The sequence below is a fragment of the Colius striatus genome, unplaced genomic scaffold, assembly GCF_028858725.1.
Source record: "Colius striatus isolate bColStr4 unplaced genomic scaffold, bColStr4.1.hap1 scaffold_46, whole genome shotgun sequence".
Classification (NCBI taxonomy): Eukaryota; Metazoa; Chordata; class Aves; order Coliiformes; family Coliidae; genus Colius; species Colius striatus.
The window spans coordinates 337,199-355,826 of NW_026908527.1; the positions used below are offsets into that span (position 1 = coordinate 337,199).

The 18,628-nt window shown below is 44.3% G+C and overlaps 1 long non-coding RNA gene across 1 annotated transcript; it reads left to right on the forward strand.

Moving 5' to 3' along the window:
- The first annotated feature begins 3,691 nt into the window (after positions 1–3,691).
- LOC133629490 (uncharacterized) lies at positions 3,692–5,955 on the forward strand. Its single transcript, XR_009821049.1, has 4 exons — positions 3,692–3,740; positions 4,167–4,244; positions 4,731–4,827; positions 5,869–5,955. It is a non-coding gene; the product is annotated as an uncharacterized LOC133629490 (long non-coding RNA).
- The last annotated feature ends 12,673 nt before the right edge of the window (positions 5,956–18,628 follow it).

An 18,628-nucleotide genomic window follows, 5' to 3' on the forward strand; every position in this document is an offset into this window, starting at 1 on the left:
TCAGGCTTCTCTTAAAAAGTGATGATGGAGGCTCATTGGCTCAGCCCCAGCAGTGGGTCTGGCTCAGAGCTGGGGAGAGCTGTGAGCAGCTTCTTCCAGGAAACATCTTTACAGCCCCTTCCCCCTCACCAGAGAAGGCTGTCATGGCAAACCATGACAAAGTGGTTTGGGAAGGACCTTTTTTCTTAATGCTTAAATCAGTGGATGGAGAGAAGGAAACAGCCACTGTTAAAGTGATGTCACACTTCACATGCTTCGAGTAGTACACTTACAAGTGTGTATAAACCGGGTGCTTAGCTTTAACAGATGAATGCATGCAGTCTTTGGAAGCTACAGATGCCACTTGTGTGACACATTTCAGTTTTCCTCTCCAAGAATCTTTGCTCATCGTGTACACAGCATGCCTGACAACTTCTGTAATGCGATAAAGGTTTGACAAACCGTTACCAGGTTAATAGTGCATTTGATCACAAAGTAGTGGATACACAGAAGCTGTTAAAAATACGTGTGTATTTGTTTTAGGATTCTTCTGTAGACCAAGAGGTCACAAAGGCACAGTCAGTCGTTCTGTTAAGAGAAAACAACGAGTGTGATGCACTTGGGATCCTCCGCTATTTGCAGCAGGCAGAAGCTGAAGTTCCCCCAGAACTGCCTGGTTTGACTGCCAAGGTGCTAAAAGATGAAGAATACCAGAAATTGTCAAGGCCACCGTGTACCCATCTTAAAACATTTGGGGCTTGCAGGTAAGGAATTGCCAAGCTTTCTTACCACCCATACTGGTGTAGGAAGGTGGTATATGCCTCAATCATGGCTGCTTCTGTTTTCTTGCTCAATTTTGCTGTTGGATACTTTCATGAAACCATTTTTTGCTCATGACTCTTTTTCTTGTGGTTACTTTTGCATCAGTTTCACTCTTCTTAGATACTGCTACGAAAATCAAAATACCAACATTTTCTGGAGACCAATCTCATGTAGCCTGACAGGATATCATAATTCATTGTCATTCCTGCCCAAGTGTTCTTGAGGGAACTTCAGGCTCTTTTTTGATTAGTATTCTAGCCCATAATTGCCCAAGGCTTATGCTTTGCTCTCTCCTCTGTTGTCTTCTGTCCCTCCAGATTAGGTAAGTAGATGACTTCTCTGAGCTGTGTCTAACTGGATTCTAAGAGGGCCTTGGATGAAGCCCTCAGATATTCCTTCTCGTGTGGATGACCCTTGTTGCAAGTAACACAAAATTCAGTGTTAGTATTTGTTTTATTCTGAAACTAGTTTCCTGGTGGATTTTGGTTTTGTTGTATAAACTTGTCCAACAAGAGCTTTTTGACCACTTCTGTCTAATCTCCAGTCATTGGTGCTACTTGAAGCAGAAATTGAATACTGAGGGCTGATGAAATGTTAGTGTTAAAAGATGTTGTAAGCCACATCAAAAACAGCTTACAAGTAAAAGGGCTTTGTTCTTAAACCAGTTTTTAAATATGTAGAAACAGAACAGTGTGTCTGGATCGTCATCAAGTTAATTTACAAACAGACGTGCCCCAGCATATCCCAGATACAGTGACACAAACACCTGGATATCTGATGGTAAGTTACAGTTATTGCTTTTTCCCTTGGTTTGGTGTACCAGGAACACATCTTAAATACTTCCTTAGCATATTACCTTCATGTTAATGTAGTACATATCCCACATCTCTTGGGTATTTGGGAGATTTTTAGCTTTTTTAGTTTCTCTGTTGCTTAAGTGTGTGTCAGATTTTCCCTTAATCCTAAAATTGTTTTGTAGTGGTTCTGAGTTTACCTTAGGTTTTCTCCTGCATTGGAGCCTCATGTTCTATGGGAAGAGGGCATTTGTTCTGTTTATTCCTTTCCTCTATCAATTTAGAACATAAACCAAAATAGGCAAAGATTAAAGGTCCTGTAAATGTCATTATTTTTGTAGTAGAGCAAACACAATCCTCTGGAGTGAAGAAACATTGCAGTGGAAGATCATGCCTGTTTAACAAGAGTTGAAGGGAGGATTTTTCCTTCTCTGCCACGTTGATGCAGACTTCCTGAAAAATGAGTATATTCTGGCCTTGTCAATTGAACCAAATATTTTCTCTATTTGCACTGTCCATAGACATGGGATATAAATTCTCTCTTCTAGATGGAGCAGTTGCTTCCTACTAAGGTGTCATTGTGGTGTTGAAAACAGTTTTGATAGAATCCTGTTACATTCAGACTGCCATTTTTAGTAGTTAAATAGTCATGAAACCTTCCTGGTTACTGGTTTGACTTTGCTATAGTGGCTCTTCACATCTCAGTAACAATTTGTATGTCAAAACTCCCTTCACTTGGCTTTTCAGTCCCTACTTTACTAGATAGTCTTCCTGTACAGCAGTACTGTAGAGTCTGTCTCATCTCCACCTTGGATAATGATTGCTGAGGACAGGGTTGTAGACACTGGTGCTTCCTTTCAAGGTTAGTGCTTGGATCTGAGAACTGCTGGGTGCTTTCCTTTTTGGATGAGCTGCTTACACTTTCTTCCTGTCCTGTCTTTTGCTAGAATTCAGGTGTGCTCAAGTCATGCAATCAATGGGTGTTCCCCATTCCCAAAAATCATAGGTTGTGAGAATAGACAATAAAAACTGGGTGGATTCCTTGGTGTCACTCCATTTCTGCCTAATAAATAAGCTTTTGTTGGCAGCTGGTAGTTGAAACTCGTTGATAACCTATAGATACAGTTTGAGTGCTTGAAACCTGGACAGATTTCATAATACTCCTGTTATAAACTTGTACTTCCCTTTTGTGCACTCAAGACAGCAGTTGTGGCCTCTTTCCTCATCTAGTTCTGCTTCTGCTGACTGCAGAGCCTGGATATATGTCTTACAAATCAGTTGTCAATTGGATAAGTGTTCACTGTCTCTTTTGTTTAGAACTCGGTATCATGTTGCTTTCCTTTAAGAATCTCTAGTTGCACTGTGAGAGTTTTAGGGTTTTAGTAAGTGGAAATTCTGGTCTTCTTTTCTGTCTGGCCTCATACACTCAGCTGTATCTCAGTACTTGTGCCTAGCATGAGCCTTTGGATGAAATGCACCCAGCATTTTGTGAATTGGTGTTCTTGATAGCTTATGTCAAGCATTTTCCGTGCAAAAAGAGGGAAGGCGTCACGCTTCCCCAGTCAGTTCTTGTAAATCTCATTGTAAGGTTGGAGAACACTTAAAATTAAGCTTGGATGATGTGAAATGCCTTAGTGGTTAGTAGCTTGACAGGTAATACTGTAGTTCACTAGTGTTCATTTAAGTGGAATACCACCAAGACCTAATGGATCTTGCTCTATAAACCTCTGTCCAGTCTGGACTGGGCTATGGACAGTTACCATTCATAAGGATTCATTCATTCAGGATTATTCCTAATCTTTGGAGTAATAAGAGGTCATCATCTTCTGAAATGCATGTGTACAGCAGTATTTGTCATCTCTTTAGGCTGGAAAGAGGTAGGTCACCTTCAACATGAAAACGTCTCATTAACTTAAGAAACCATCAGTTGTCTTTATAACGTATTTTATGCTTTCAGATTCTGCCTCTCCACGTTGTAAATGCAACAAACTACTTTCGTCGAAGAGTAGATCAGCAGAAGAACCAATATACAATTCTTGCTGAAGGAATTATTGGGTATTTTAAGGAACCTGGTAATAAGATTGCTGTTAAAAATGTGGAGAAGCTGGCATTTCATGGTTTATGTCAGAAAACAGTTGTTCACAGGTAAAAATGTGGATTTGTTTTGGTTTAAATTATTCATGTGCTCTTTTTAATACAAAGTAATTGAGAACTTTTACTGCTAAGTTAAAGTTAACCCACCATCAAAAGTAGCAAAAAAATCTCTGCTGTACAAATTGTTCTTTAAAAAGCTCTCCCATGCTGCCTGTGCTGAAGGGAAGCCAGAATGGCTCCACATACACACCACTGAACATTGTGCTGTGAAAGTTTAATCTTTTTTAGACACAAGTAGGTGAAGAAACTTTACAACTATAATAATTCTTTGTTTCCTCTCCAACTCTGAAGGGCTCAGGTGCTAGATATTTCCCCAAAAGAGAAGGAAAATATGTTCTGTAGTGTCAAAATTAACTATATAGATGAAGGCAGAACATGTCAAGTCCAAAGTTACCAGCTGCTTCACTCACCTGCCAGGTTTCAGTGTCTGCCACCTCAGGCTGGGGACTTTGTAGAGTGACACCCATTGGTAATGAACTGGAGTGGAACCCAAAGGTAATATTTATCAGATTTTCAATGGTATGTTCTTTTATTGCTCTTTGTGTGTTATTTTCTGTAAGAAAGCAGTAATGGACTGCAAACTTAGTTTTCAAATTTAACTCCTCATTAGTATTGACAAGAAATATCTACTATTGGCCAGATTCTGAGAAGTCAGCTTTCTTGGTTTGTTTTCCTGCAAAGTCAAGTGAGATTTATGCGATTTTTTTTTCTTCAATTCTTCTGAATTCAGTATCTTCTTCCAGAAAACGTTATTGCTGCTTTTGCATCTGTGGGGATTCAACGGGGGAAGGGTAGCCTCTGTAAATGAAACTGTGTTTGAGTACTGTCCCATTCAGGAAGCTCCTTCCTTAATGAGTAACAAAATCTGGTTTTATTTGTTTAATACTCGTGTCATGTTTAAGCTTGGAAGATTTGTTTCATTACAGTTATTGTAAAGTTATGTTGGAATTCACCTCAAGTGCAGTGACTTTTTTTCCTTAGGTAACTAATTCTATTCATCAAACAGTTAAAGGAGAACTACACAAAGTAAAAGTAGTACTGACCTTGGGAAACACAACTGGGATTGACCCAATGGGAGGTATAGAATTGCAGCATTACAAAATATTTGTATCTAAACTCCTTTACCAAGAGCACCTGTTCTTTTCTTTGCTTCTGTCCGTTCCAAGTTCAATTTGATTCCACACGGTATTCAGGTAATACTGTTGGATAATTTACTGTGGTGGTGTCTGACCACTGGAACAGGTTTCTCAGAGACTGTAGAGTCTCTGTCCTTGGAAATAAGCAGAAGCAACCAGGATGTGGTCCTGGGCACATGATTCTAGGTGTCCCTGCTTGAGCAGGGAGTTTGGATGAAATTATCTCCAGAGGGCCATTCCAGCCACAGCCATTCTGTGGTAAACTGAGATAACTTCTCATGGCAATAATCTCAGGCATGGGATGAAATTGTTTTAATTATTGGTTTTCTCAGAGTCAACTCTTCAGGTTTTCCTGAAAAGAAAATATTAGTCAGTGCCATGTTTGTATTGTTCTGTCAGTTCCCTGGCCTGTAATAAAGGCACTGGCAAATATTCTTCTGGGTAAGACTGACTAGAAGGTAACAGCCCTCCATGCAGTGAGTGTTTCCTCTCAGCATTCTCCTATTCTCCCAAAACCTTGTTGGTAGGAGATTGACTTAGAGATGAGTTTTGCTTAAAGAGTTGGTTATTTTTTAATTGTCTGGACAAGTTCATCAGAAAGGCCACCCCTCCATCTCAGGATCGTGACGTGCCTCTTGTGGCTGCTTGGTCCTGTCCAAGAGTACAGTTAGTTAGTGTTTTATAATGTGTGATGCTGTTTTCCATCTGACCATTCAGTCAATTTCAGATGAAAAATAAAATGGAAACGGGGAATTACTGGAAGTAATTCTCTTTAGCAGCTTCCTTTCCTATATGGCACATCTCAGCCTTTTTCTGATTGCTATGCTATTGTTTAGAGTTTTTCTAACTGTGTCCCCCCAGCAGTTTTCTTCTTCTATTTTGGTCTAGGAAGTTATTCTGTGTGGTGTGTATTTCAGCTGTAACTTGTGTAATCAGGGCTTGGGTTGTTTACTTGGTTGCTCTCTTGGTTGTGTTCCATGGAGTTAACTACGAGTTCCTTACGACACTATTATGATGAAAAAGATGGCAATATCTGGAGAAGAATTAAACATGGGAACGTGCCTGTTGGGACACTGGGAGAAAACCAATTACTTCCAGGTATCAATAAATGGGTACATGTTTACAGTTTCACTTAGAGCAGCTTAGAGTTAGAGAGAGACTACTGATGAGTTGTGGTTTCAACTTGATGTGTTTTGTTATCCAAGGTCCGGGTTACCAGGCTTCCAGACTTGAAGATGTCAGTTAACGAATACGACGTTCAATCTGAGGTTTTGCCTACAGGTCTGGGAACTGACAATGCAGAACATAGAACACAACTTCAGAAGCTGTGCAGCCACATGAACATATTGGACATGCAGAAAACTTGGAGCCCTTGTAAGAGTTTACAAGGTCTTTTGAGCATACACTTTATGAAAAAAGAATGCTACAATTAAGGAGATGTTTTCATGATTGATATTACTGACTGTGTGTTTCGTTTGAACACAGAAACAATAGTGTTTGTAATATGTCTGCATTCCTGTGACTGTCTGTAGTGGGTCTGGGACGGTAGTGATTTTCCACAGCAGCTCCTGCAGTGCTGTGCTTACTGTTGATATCAATATTATGACTACCGCTCGCACAGCATCAGGGCTGTCCCTCCAGCATTCCTTCCCCCACCTTCACCAATAGCTATGAGTGGGCATGATCTTGGGAGGGACTATGGCCAGGACAGCTGACCCAGGCTGACCAAGGAGATATTCCATACCATATGACGTCAGCTCAGTAATATAAACTGGGGGAAAGGAGCAGGAAGGGGAGGCGAGATGCATTTCTGGCCTTCCCAAAGCAACCGCTACGCGTACCGCAGCACTGCTTCTCGGGAGGTGGCCGGACATCGCTGCTGATGGGAAGTGGAGAGGAACAGCTTTATCTGCTTCTGCTTTGCTTCCCGTGCGCGGCTTTGCTGCTTCTTTATTAAACTGCTTTTATCTCAACCCACGAGACTCCCATCTTATTTTCTCCCCTTCCCTGGCTTGCTGAGGAGGTGGGGGATAAAGCGGTGTGGTGGGCACCTGGCATCCAGCCAGGCTCAAACTACCACACCTACTTACCACTGTAGTTGTGGTCTGTGTACCTGCTTTCTTGTAGTGCCCAGACGCAGTTGCGTAACTTGTACCGGCAGCCTGTATTTTTCCAATGGGAGCTAAGCAGGCCAAGTGCATGGGATTGGAGATAACTGCCACAGGAAAGCAGCTGGAAATGTGACACAGTGCTGGCTGATAGACTACATGGGGACCTACTTACCACTGTAGTTGGGGTCTGTGTACCTGCTTTCTTGTAGTGTCCACACGCAGTGGCGTAACTTCTACTGGCAGCCTGTGTGTTTTCAATGGGAGCTGAGCAGGCCAAGTGCATGGGATTGGAGATAAGTCCCACAGGAAAGCAGCTGCAAATGTGACACAGTGCAAGATGATAGACTGCAATGGGACCTACTTACCACTATAGGTGGAGTCTGCCTTCCTGCTTTCTTGTAGCTCCCATACTCAGTGGTAGAACTTAACCGACAACATGTATTTTTTCAATGGGAGCTGAGGAGAAAAAGTGTGGTATCTAAGGTAGCTGCCACAGGAAAGCAGCTGCAAATGTCACACTGTGCTGGCTGATAGACTGCATGGGGACCTACTTACTACTGTAGCTGGGGTCTGCCTTCCTGCTTTCTTGTAACTCCCATACGCAGTGGTATAACTTCCACCGACAACATGTATTTTTTCAATGGGCGCTGAGCAGTCCAAGTGAGTGGGATTGAAGATAGCTCCCACAAGAAAGCAACTGTAACTGTGACACAGTGCTAGCTGATAGGGTACACCGAGATCTACTTACCACTGTAACTGAGGTCTGCCTTTCTGCTTTCTTGTTGTTCCCATATACAGTGCTATAGCTTAACTGACAGCATATATTTTTTTCCCTGGGAGCTGAGCAGTCCAAGTGAGTGGGATTGAAGATAGCTCCCACAGGAAAGCAGATGCAAATGTGGCACAGTGCTGGTTAATAGACTACATAGGGACATACTTACCACTGTGGTTGCGGTCTCCGTACCAGCTTTCTTGTAGCTCCCATACGCAGTGGTATAACTTAACCGACAACATCTATTTTTTCAATGGGAGCTGAGCAGTCCAAGTGAGTGGGATTGAAGATAGCTCCCACACAAAAGCAGCTGCAAATGTGACACAGTGCTGGCTGATAGACATGGGGACATCACAGCACACGTGGACACTGCAACAGGGTTCAGTGACATTGCCACACTTGTGGCAATTGCAGAGAGACTGTGTGACATCACAGCTTATCTGGGCACTGCTACAGTGCTGTGTGACGTCACAGCAGACATGGGCACGGCAACAGTGCTCTATAACATCACATCACATCTGGACGCTGCAACAGTGCTCTGTGACATCACAGCACATGTGGGAACTGCATCCAGGCTGTGTGACATCATAGAATCCTAGAATGGTAGGGGTTGGAACGGACCATTAGAGATCATCTAGACCAACCCCCTCCCCCACAATCAAGTTCACTTAGGTCAGGTCGCACAGGAACTTGTCCAGACTTGTGCTGAATCCTCCAAGAAAGGAGACTCCACAAGCCCTCTGGGCAGCCTGCTCCTGTTCTTTCTGTTCCACGGACGTTTGACATCACAGCACATCTGAACACTGCAACAGTGCTCTGTGACATCACAGGATGTGTGGGCCCTGTAACAGTGCTCTGTGACATCACAGCACTCCAGGGCACTGCAAGAGTGTTCTGTGACATCACAGCACAAATGGACATTGTTACAGTGCTCTGTGACCTGACAGCACATCTGGGTACTACAAGAGTGCTCTGTGACATCACAGCACAGATGTGCACTGTTACAGTGCACTGTGACATTACATCTGAGTACTCAATCACTGCTCTTACATATATCAGCAACACTGGGCTCTACAACAATGCTCTGTGACATCACAGCACATGTGTGACATGACAGCACATCTGGGCACTTCAATAGTGCTCTGAGACTTCACATAGTATCTGGGCACTGAAAAGACACTCTGGCATCACAGCAGACGTGGGTACTGCAGCAGTGCTCTGAAACATATCACGAGGACATTGCTACAGTGCTCTGTGATATCACAGCACATCTGGGAACTGCAACAGGGCTGTGTGACATTGCAGCACATCTGGGCAGTGCTACACTGCTCTGTGACATCATAGCATATCTAGGCACTGGAACGGGGCTGTGTGACATCACAGAACATCTGGACACTGCAACAAGTGTTTGACATCACATCACATCCAGACACTGTCGTGGGGTTCTGTGATGTCACATCACCACTGGACACTGTCACAGTGCTCTGTGACATCACAGCAGATGTGGGTACTCAATCACTGCTCTGATCTATAACAGCACATCTGGGCACTGCAACAGGGCTATATGACATCACTGCACATGTGGGCACTGCACCAGTTTCCTGTGAAATCATAGGACATCTGGGCACTGACATGTGTGATATCCAAGATCATTTGGGCATTGCAGAGAGACTCTGTGACACCACTGCACTTCTGAGTGCTGCAACAGTTCTCTGTGACATCACGTATGGGTTCTGTGATGTCACATCACCACTGGGCACTGCAACAGTGCTCTGTGACATAACAAGACATCTGGGAACTCAATCACTGCTCTGATATATAACAGCGTATTTGGGCACTGCAACAGTGCTGTGTGACATCACAGGATGTCTGGACACTGCAACAGGTCTGTGACATCACAGCACATGTGGGCACTTCAACAGTTTCCTCTGAAATGACAGGACACCTGGGCACTGACGTGTGACATCCAAGATCACTTGGGCATTGCAGAGAGACTCTGTGACACCACAGCACTTCTGAGTGCTGAAACAGTTCTCTGTGACATCACATCTGGGAAGTGCAACAGGTCTGTAAACCTGGCTGTGTGACATCACAGCACATCTGGGAACTGCAGTGAGACTCTCTTACATACAGCACATCTGGGCACTGCAACAGGGCTCTGTGACATCACAGCACATGTGGGTACTGCAACAGGAGTCAGTGACATTGCAGCACATTTGGGAATTGCAGAGAGGCTGCGTGACATCACAACTCATCTGGGTACTGCTACAATGCTCTGTGACATCACAGCAGACGTGGGCACTGCAACAGTTCTCTATAACATCACATCAACTCTGGACGCTGCAACAGTGCTCTGTGACATCACAGTACATCTTGGTACTGCATCCAGGCTGTGTGACATCATAGAATCCTAGAATGGTAGGGGTTGGAACGGACCATTAGAGATCATCTAGACCAACCCTCTCCCCCACAATCAAGTTCATATACTGCACTTCGGAGTCTGTTCAGGGTTTTTTCCAAGAGGAAGTAAATACTTATACACATCTTGTTTTCCCATCACATGCATGTTTGGATTTGGTTCAGGAACCTCATAGGCTTTTCCATACATACTTACTGACATTCCACTTTGAGCTTTCACTCTTATTTTTGTAGCAATGCAAGTGGAAGTGCCTGAAGCCATTTCAATTTAGCGTCCTGACAGATTTTTCTAATCTCTCTTTTTAGGGTCTGATTCATTCTTTCCACTTTTCCACTCAATTGCTGTCTCCAAGGGGCATGTAAATCCCAGGAAATTCCTAGGACTTTGCTTACCTCTTGTACCACATTGGCCATGAGATGTGGTCCTCTGTCTGAAGATATTCCAAATGGAACTCCAAACCTTGGAATAATTTCTTGCAGGAGCCATTTAACTGTTTCCGTAGCCTGATTGGTGCGTCAGGGAAAGACTTCTGGCCATCCTGAAAAGGTGTCAACCCCAACCAACACATATTTATATCCATTGCATTTAGGTAATTCTGTAAAATCAATTTGCCAATAATCTCCTGGTTCCACTCCAGTTTTTATTTTGCCCATCTGTGCCCTTTTTTTTACTATTGGATTGTTCTTTAAACAAATTTCACATTTCACAATTACTCATTTGGCCATTTCCAACATTTGTATTGATATCACACTTTTCAGAAGCTGAGTCATAGCTTCTGCACTCCAATGACACTCCCTGTGCTTTGTTTGCAAAACCTCTCTCATGACTAAGGGAGGCAATACTACCTGACCTAAGGGAGGCAATACTACCTGACCTGTACTTGTCGTCCACCACCCTTCTGAATTTTTTCTGCATTTAGTAACTCAGACAATTTCTCATCCTCCCCGGAATATTTTGGTGGCTCCTTAGGAAGCGCTACTGTTCTGGTGGGGATGATTGCCATTTGTGAGACTGTGTGTTGTGCTATTTTACTCTCCTTGAGTTCCCTGTCTGATGTACTTTACAGTGCATGATTGCTGCTTGAACTGGTTCCTGCACTGCCACTAACAGTTGCAAGATTTCCTTTTGATGCTTATTGTTTGTTCCCTGGGAAGACAGTCGTCCTCTTTCTTTCCACAGGGTGCCATGGACCTGACTACTCCAAAAGCATATTTTGAATCAGTCCAAATACTAACTCGTTTTCCTTTACTGAATTCCAAAGCACTTCTCAATGCAATCAGTTCTGCCTTCTGTGCAGAAGTTGTGCTTGACAATGCATTTGCTTCTATTATCATGTTTTCGGTTGTTACCACAAATCCTGCGTGGCGAGTTCCATTCATGACAAAGCTGCTGCCACCTGTGAACAGTTCCCATTCCGGGTTTTCAAGAGGATCATCCTTCAGGTCCTCTCTGCTGGAATATGTATGTTCAATGGTTGCAATGCAGTCATGTTCCAGTTGTTGCTCTTCCTGTGAAGTGCTCAGAAACACTGCAGGATTTAGAAGGTGAGTTGTTTTCAACACCACATCATCCTGCTCAGTGAGAATTACCTGGTATTTCATCATTTGGCTCGGGGATAACCAATGTCCCCCCTTTTGCTCCGAGACTGTGGTTACCATATGTGGGACATAGACTGTAACAGTCCTTCCCAAGGTCATCTTTCTTGCTTCTTGGATCAGTGTGACAGTGGCAGCTACTGCTTGCAGGCAAGAAGGTCATCCCTTGCTCGCCAAGTCCAGTTGTTTGGAAAAATATCCCACCAGTCTCTTCCAGCTTCCTAGTTTCTGTGTCAGAACTCCTAGAGACAAATGCTGGTTTTCATGAACAAATAACTGAAAGTCTTTGGCTCAATCTGGCAAGTCTAAGGCTGGCGCTGTCAGCAGAGCTATTTTAAGCTTCCGGAAAGCTTCCTGCTGTTCTTTGCCCCATGTAAAAGGGTAGATTTTTGGGCTTCATATAATGGTTTGACTATAAGACCATAATCCATGATCCAGAGCCTGCACCATCCTGTCATTCCCAAAAATGCCCGTAACTCATGCACAGTGTGTGGCTCCAGAACAGCACAAATCACTTCCTTTCCATTTGTGCCCAGCCTCCGTTCTCCTTTTGAAATTTCAAGGCCCAAATAGATCACTGTTTGGCTGCTATTTGAGCTTTTTCTTTTGATACCTTGTACCCGTTTAATCCCCAAAAGTTTAAAAGTTCAATGGTTACCTGTATCCAGGCTGACCTTTCCCTTGTGGCAATTAGGGTGTCATCCACATATTGGAGAAGCAGATGCTCTGGTCTCAGTTTCACTGTCGTTTCATTAGTCCAGAGTTCCAGTTCTTTTGCCAGTTGTCTTCCAAAGATAGTCGGGCTGTTCTTGGATCCTTGGGGTAGCCGTGTCCATGTTAACTGCACCTTGCATCCTGTTTGGGGGCTTTCCCACTCAAAAGCAAATAGTTTACGACTTTCCTTTTCCAAAGGGATACAAAAGAAAGTATCTTTTAAATCAAGCACTGTAAACCACTGATCATTTTCTCTCAGAGCTGTGAGTAAGGTATATAGATTTGCTACAACTGGATGTGTATCTTTCACAATCTGATTTATGGGCCTTAAGTCCTGAACTAACCTATACTCTCCATTCAATTTCCGTACTGGTAAAATAGGTGTGTTATCCTCTGACTGACATTCTTCTAGAATTTGATATTTCAGAAATTTGTCAATTGGTACTTTTAATCCTTGTTTTGCCTCAGGTTTTATTGGGTATTGTCTCACCCTGACTGATTTTACTTTTTTTTTTATTTCAATTTTTACTGGTTGTGTCAATTGTGATTTTCCTGGAATCTCAGTTTCCCACACCATTGGGATCGCTGCATTCTCCACTTCTGGAGGTAATTCTAGCACCTTTAGTTTTTCTTTTATCATCAATATTTGTCCTGTCTTTGATGCAAATATTTTTAGTAACAAGTCTCCCTTTTCAAAGACAATTTGTGCATTTAATTTAGGCAACAAGTCCCTCCCCATCAGGGGTATGGGACATTCTGGAACATACAAAAATTCATATGTTATCACTTTATTGCCAAATTGCAAATTTAAGGGTTGCAAAAATGGACCATTTTCCTCTTTCCCTGTGGTTGCCACAATATTTGCAGTTTTAGTTCCTTTTGTGCCTCTACATGTATTTAAAACTGAATGCATTACTCCCATGTTTATATTGGGTTCTGTTCTCTGTTGGGTTTTTTTTTCCTTTTTTTTGGTGGGGTTTTTTTCCTCTTTTGTTTTTTTTTTTATCTTTCCAACTTTATCTGGATGCTCCTTATAGTATTGATCAGTTGATTTTTTCTCAGAGAATTAAATCAGAAGGTGAGAAAGGCACTTTCATGTGTACTGGCTCACCCTGCCCAACCCCTTGCCTTAATGGGGCAATTATATGCTGTTTGACTTTAGAATTTAAGGGGATCTTTAAGGTGGTTATTAAATGAGTACAGCATTGAGTGCTCATGGACACCAATGAGGAAGATTCCGTGTCAGAGTCCTCATTTTTCCACATTACTATTATCTGAACAGGGCTGGGAGCCCTCCCTAGAACCAGCCCTCCAGGATGTATCCTTGTCAGGTTGCTGGGTCCCTGTTCAGGTTCATGTTGGGGAGCGGGTAAGTGAGAGAGGGTGTATATATTGGAACAGATCTTCCCCCTTAAGGGTCAAATGTTTAAGACACATTTTTGCTGCAGTGCATGGGGAGCAATGGTTTTGAACCTTTTGTTTTTCTACTGTGAGTGACATTACCCAATTTGTTCATTCAGATTAAGGTCCTCTGGAGAGCCTGTTCCAGTGCTTCACCTTCCTCTTCCGCGGACGTTTGACATCACAGCACATCTGAACACTGCAACAGTGCTCTGTGACATCACAGGATGTGTGGGCCCTGTAACAGGGCTCTGTGACATCACAGCACTCCAGGGCACTGCAAGAGTGCTCTGTGACATCACAGCAAATCTGGGAACTGCAGTGGGAGTCTATTACATCCAGCACATCTGGGCACTGCAAGAGTTCTCTGCGACATCACATCTGGGAACTGCAACAGGGCTGTGTGATATTGCAGCACATGTTGGTACTGCAACGGGGCTCTGTCATTGCAGCACATGTGGGAATTGCAGAGAGGCTGTGTGACATCACAGCTCATCTGGGCACTGCTACAGTGCTCTGTGACATCACATCACCTCTGGACGCTGCAACAGTGATCCATGACATCACAGCACATGTGGGTACTGCATCCAGGCTGTGTGACATCATAGAATCCTAGAATGGTAGGGGTTGGAACGGACCATTAGAGATCATCTAGACCAACCCCCTCCTCCAGAATCAAGTTCACGTAGATCAGGTCGCACAGGAACGTGTCCAGGCTTATGCTGAAGTCCTCCAAGGAAGGAGACTCCAAAAACCCTGTGGGCAGCCTGTTCCAGTGCTCCATCTTCCTCTTCCGCGGACATTTGACATCACAGCACAACTGAACACTCAAGAGTGCTCTGTGACATCACAGCACAGGTGTGCACTGCAACAGGAGTGTGTAATACAACAGCCCATCTGGGCTTTGCAGCGGCACTGTGTGACATGACAGCACTTTTGGGCACTGTAGCAGTGCTCTAAGACTTCACATCATATCTGGGCTCTGAAACGGGTTTCTGTGGCATCACAGCAGACGTTGTCACTGCAACAGTGCTCTGTGACATCACAGCACAACTAGGTACTGCAACACAGCTGTGTGACATTGCAGGAGATGTGGGCATTGCAGAGGTTGTGCTGTGTGTATTGCATCACAGCACATCTGGGCACCACTACACTGCTCTGTGACATCATTGCTTATCTAGGCACTGGAATGGGGCTCTGTGACATCACATCACATCCGGACACTGCGGCAGTATTCTGTGACATCACATCACCTTTGGGCACAGCAACAGTGCTGTGTGACATCACAGGACGTCTGGGCACTGTAGCAGTGCTCTAAGGCTTCACATCATATCTGGGCACTGAAACAGGACTCTCTGACATCACAGCACATCTGGGCACTGCAACAGTGCTCTATAACATCTTATCTCAACTGCACACTGCTACAGTGCTCTGTGACATTACAAGACATCTGAGCACTCAATCACTGCTGTGATATATAACAGCATCACTAGGCACTGGCACGGTGCTCTGTGACATCACAGCACATCTGGGAAAGGCAGCAGTGCTCTGTGACATCACAGAATATGTGCACAGTGCAACAGGACTGTGTAACACAACAGCACATCTGGGCTTTGCAGCAGGACTGTGTGACCTTACAGCACATCTGGGCACTCCAATAGTGCTCTGTGACATCACAGGACGTCTGGGCACTGGATACACACTGCTCTGAGACTTCACATAGTATCTGGGTACTGAAACGAGACTCTGTCATCACAGCAGACGTGGGCACTGCAACAGTGCTCTGAAACATCCTATCACAAGGGGACATTGCTACAGTGCCTGTGAGATCACAGCACAAGTGGGAATTGCAGTGGTACTCTGTGACATCACAGCACATCTGGGCAGTGCTACACTGCTCCGTGACATCATAGCACATCTGGGCCCTGCAACAGTGCTCTGTGACATCATAGCACATCTGGGCCCTGCAACAGGGCCGTGTGACATCACAGCACATCTGGGCATGACAAGGGGGTGTGTGAAATCAGAGAACATCTAGGCACTACAACAGGACTGTGTGGCACAGCAATACATGTGGGCATTGCAGAGGATGTGCGGTGTGCGTCGCATCACAGCACATCTGGCAGTGCTACACTGCTCCGTGACATCATAGCATATCTAGGCACTGGAACGGGGCTGTAGGACATCACAGAAAATCTGGGCACTGCAACAAGAGTGTTTGACACCACATCACATCCAGACACTGCTGTGGGGTTCTGTGACGTCCTAGTACTAGGCAGTGCAACAGTGCTCTGTGACATCACAGCACATCTGGGAAAGGCAACAGTACTCTGTGACATCATAAGACGTGTGCACTGCAATAGGACTATGTAACGCAACAGCACATCTGGGCTTTGCAGCAGGGCTGTGTGATTTGACAGCACATCTGGGCACTGCAATAGTGCTCTGTGACATCACAGGACGTCTGGACACTGGACACACAGTGCTCTGAGATGTCACATAGGATCTGGGCACTGAAATGAGACTCTGTGACATCACAGCAGACGAGGGCATGGCAACAGTTCTCTATAACATCACATCACCTCTGGATGCCTCAACAGTGCTCTGTGACATCACAGCACATCTGGGTACTGCATCTAGACTGTGTGACATCATAGAATCCTAGAGTGGTAGGGGTTGGAAGGGACCATTAGAGATCATCTAGAGCAACCCCCTCCCCCAGAATTCAGTTCACCTAGATCAGGTCGCACAAGAACGTGTCCAGGCTTGTGCTGAAATCCTCCAAGGAAGGAGACTCCACAAGCCCTCTGGGCAGCCTGTTCTGCAGGGTTTCTTTTTCTTTGTGCAGGGGTTCTTCTTTGTTGCGTGAAACGGGAGTGACCAGACACCAATCTGATGTGCATCAGCTCCAATTTATTGTCACATCATCATCACTTCTATACCTTTTCCAAATGCTGTGTACGTGCCACAATTCATGGCAAATAGTTAATACTAAGCATCATGTGCTATGCATAAGGCCTCAAAGTTTCATTTTTGTAACAACTTAAACACCAACCTCACTGTGTTTAAACACCATCCTTATTGTGCATAAAACATCAGCCTTATTGTGTCTAAAATATCACCCCATCTGTTCGGCCTTCAGTTAGTTTTCTCTCACACTATGGTTATGCTTACCTTACATTTAGTTACCTTTATATTATTGTTAGTTACATATGTTACAATTTATTAGTCAAGTACAAGCAATCATACAATGCTAAATTGAATGCTATATTCAGTCTTCTACCAATGCTTAGTTTAATGTCCTGTCCTATCTTCTTGCTTTGACCTTGTTTCTGTTACAATCTGCTGTTTCGGTTTTCCCCTTGCTCAAGCTTGCTATCACATAGACATTCCTTTCTGGCCTTTTTTGCTGTAGAAGGCAATTCAAAGACAAACTACAAACGTTCTCTATTTCTAACTGACTCCATAACATTCATTATAGCCCAGGTCCCAACAGTTACCTTAGCTGTTACCTTAACTACAAGACCCTGGTAAATGTATTTGTTAGGTTACCTTGGCTGTTACCTTAGTTGTAACTAAAACAAAGGGACTAATATCTGCATAATAAAGAAGTGCCTGCTAATCTGCATTCCTGTGTAGATAAGCTGCAGATCCCTCAACACCCCTGTACTCTATCAGTCAGCACTGTGCCACCTTTGCAACTGCTTTCCTGTGGGAGCTATCTCCAATCCCACTCACTTGGACTGCTCAGCTCCCATTGAAAAAATACATGCTGCCAGTAGAAATTACGCCACTGCGTCTGTGCACTACAAGAAAGCAGGAAGGCAGACCCCAGCTACAGTGGTACGTAGGTCCCTTTGTAATCTATCAGCCAGCACTGTGTCACATTTGCACCTGCTTTCCTGTGGGAGCTATCTTCAGTCCCAGGCACTTGGCCTGCTCAGCTCCCATTGAAAAAATACAGACTGCCTGTAAAAGTTACACCACTTCGTATGGGCACTACAAGAAAGCAGGAAGGCAGACCCCAGCTACAGTAGTAAGTAGGTCCCCATGCAGTCTATCAGCCAGCACGGTGTCACATTTGCAGCTGCTTCCCTGTGGGAGTTATCTCCAATGCCGAACACTAGGACTGCTCAGCTCCCATTGAAAAAATACATGCTGTCGGTAGAAGTTAGAATACTGAGTCTTGGTGCTACAAGAAAGCAGGAAGGAAGACTCCACCTACAGTGGTATGTAGGTCCCATTGTGGTCTATCAGCTTGCACTGTGCCACCTTTGAAGCTGCTTTCCTGTGGGAGTTATCTCCAATCCCACGCTCTGGCCTCGTTTTCTCCCTTTGAAAATACCGGCTGCCGGTAGATGTTACGCCTCTGCCTCTGGGAGCTACAAGAAACAGGTACGCAGACCCCACCGACAGTAGTACATAGATCCCCATGTAGCCTAACAACCAACACTGTGCCACCTTTTCAGCTGCCTTCCTGTGGGAGCTATCTCCAATCGTGGTCACTTGACCTGCTCAGCTCCCAGTGTATAAATAAAAGTTGCCAGTAGAATTTACACCTCTGCGTTGTGGAGCAACAAAAAAGTAGCAACGCAGACCACACCTACAGTGGTACGTTGTTCCCCATGAAACCTATTAGTCAGCACCATGCAACCTTTGCAGCTGCTTTCTTGTGGGAGCTCTCTGCAATCCCGCGCTCTCTGCCTGCTCAGCTCCCGTTTGAAATACAGT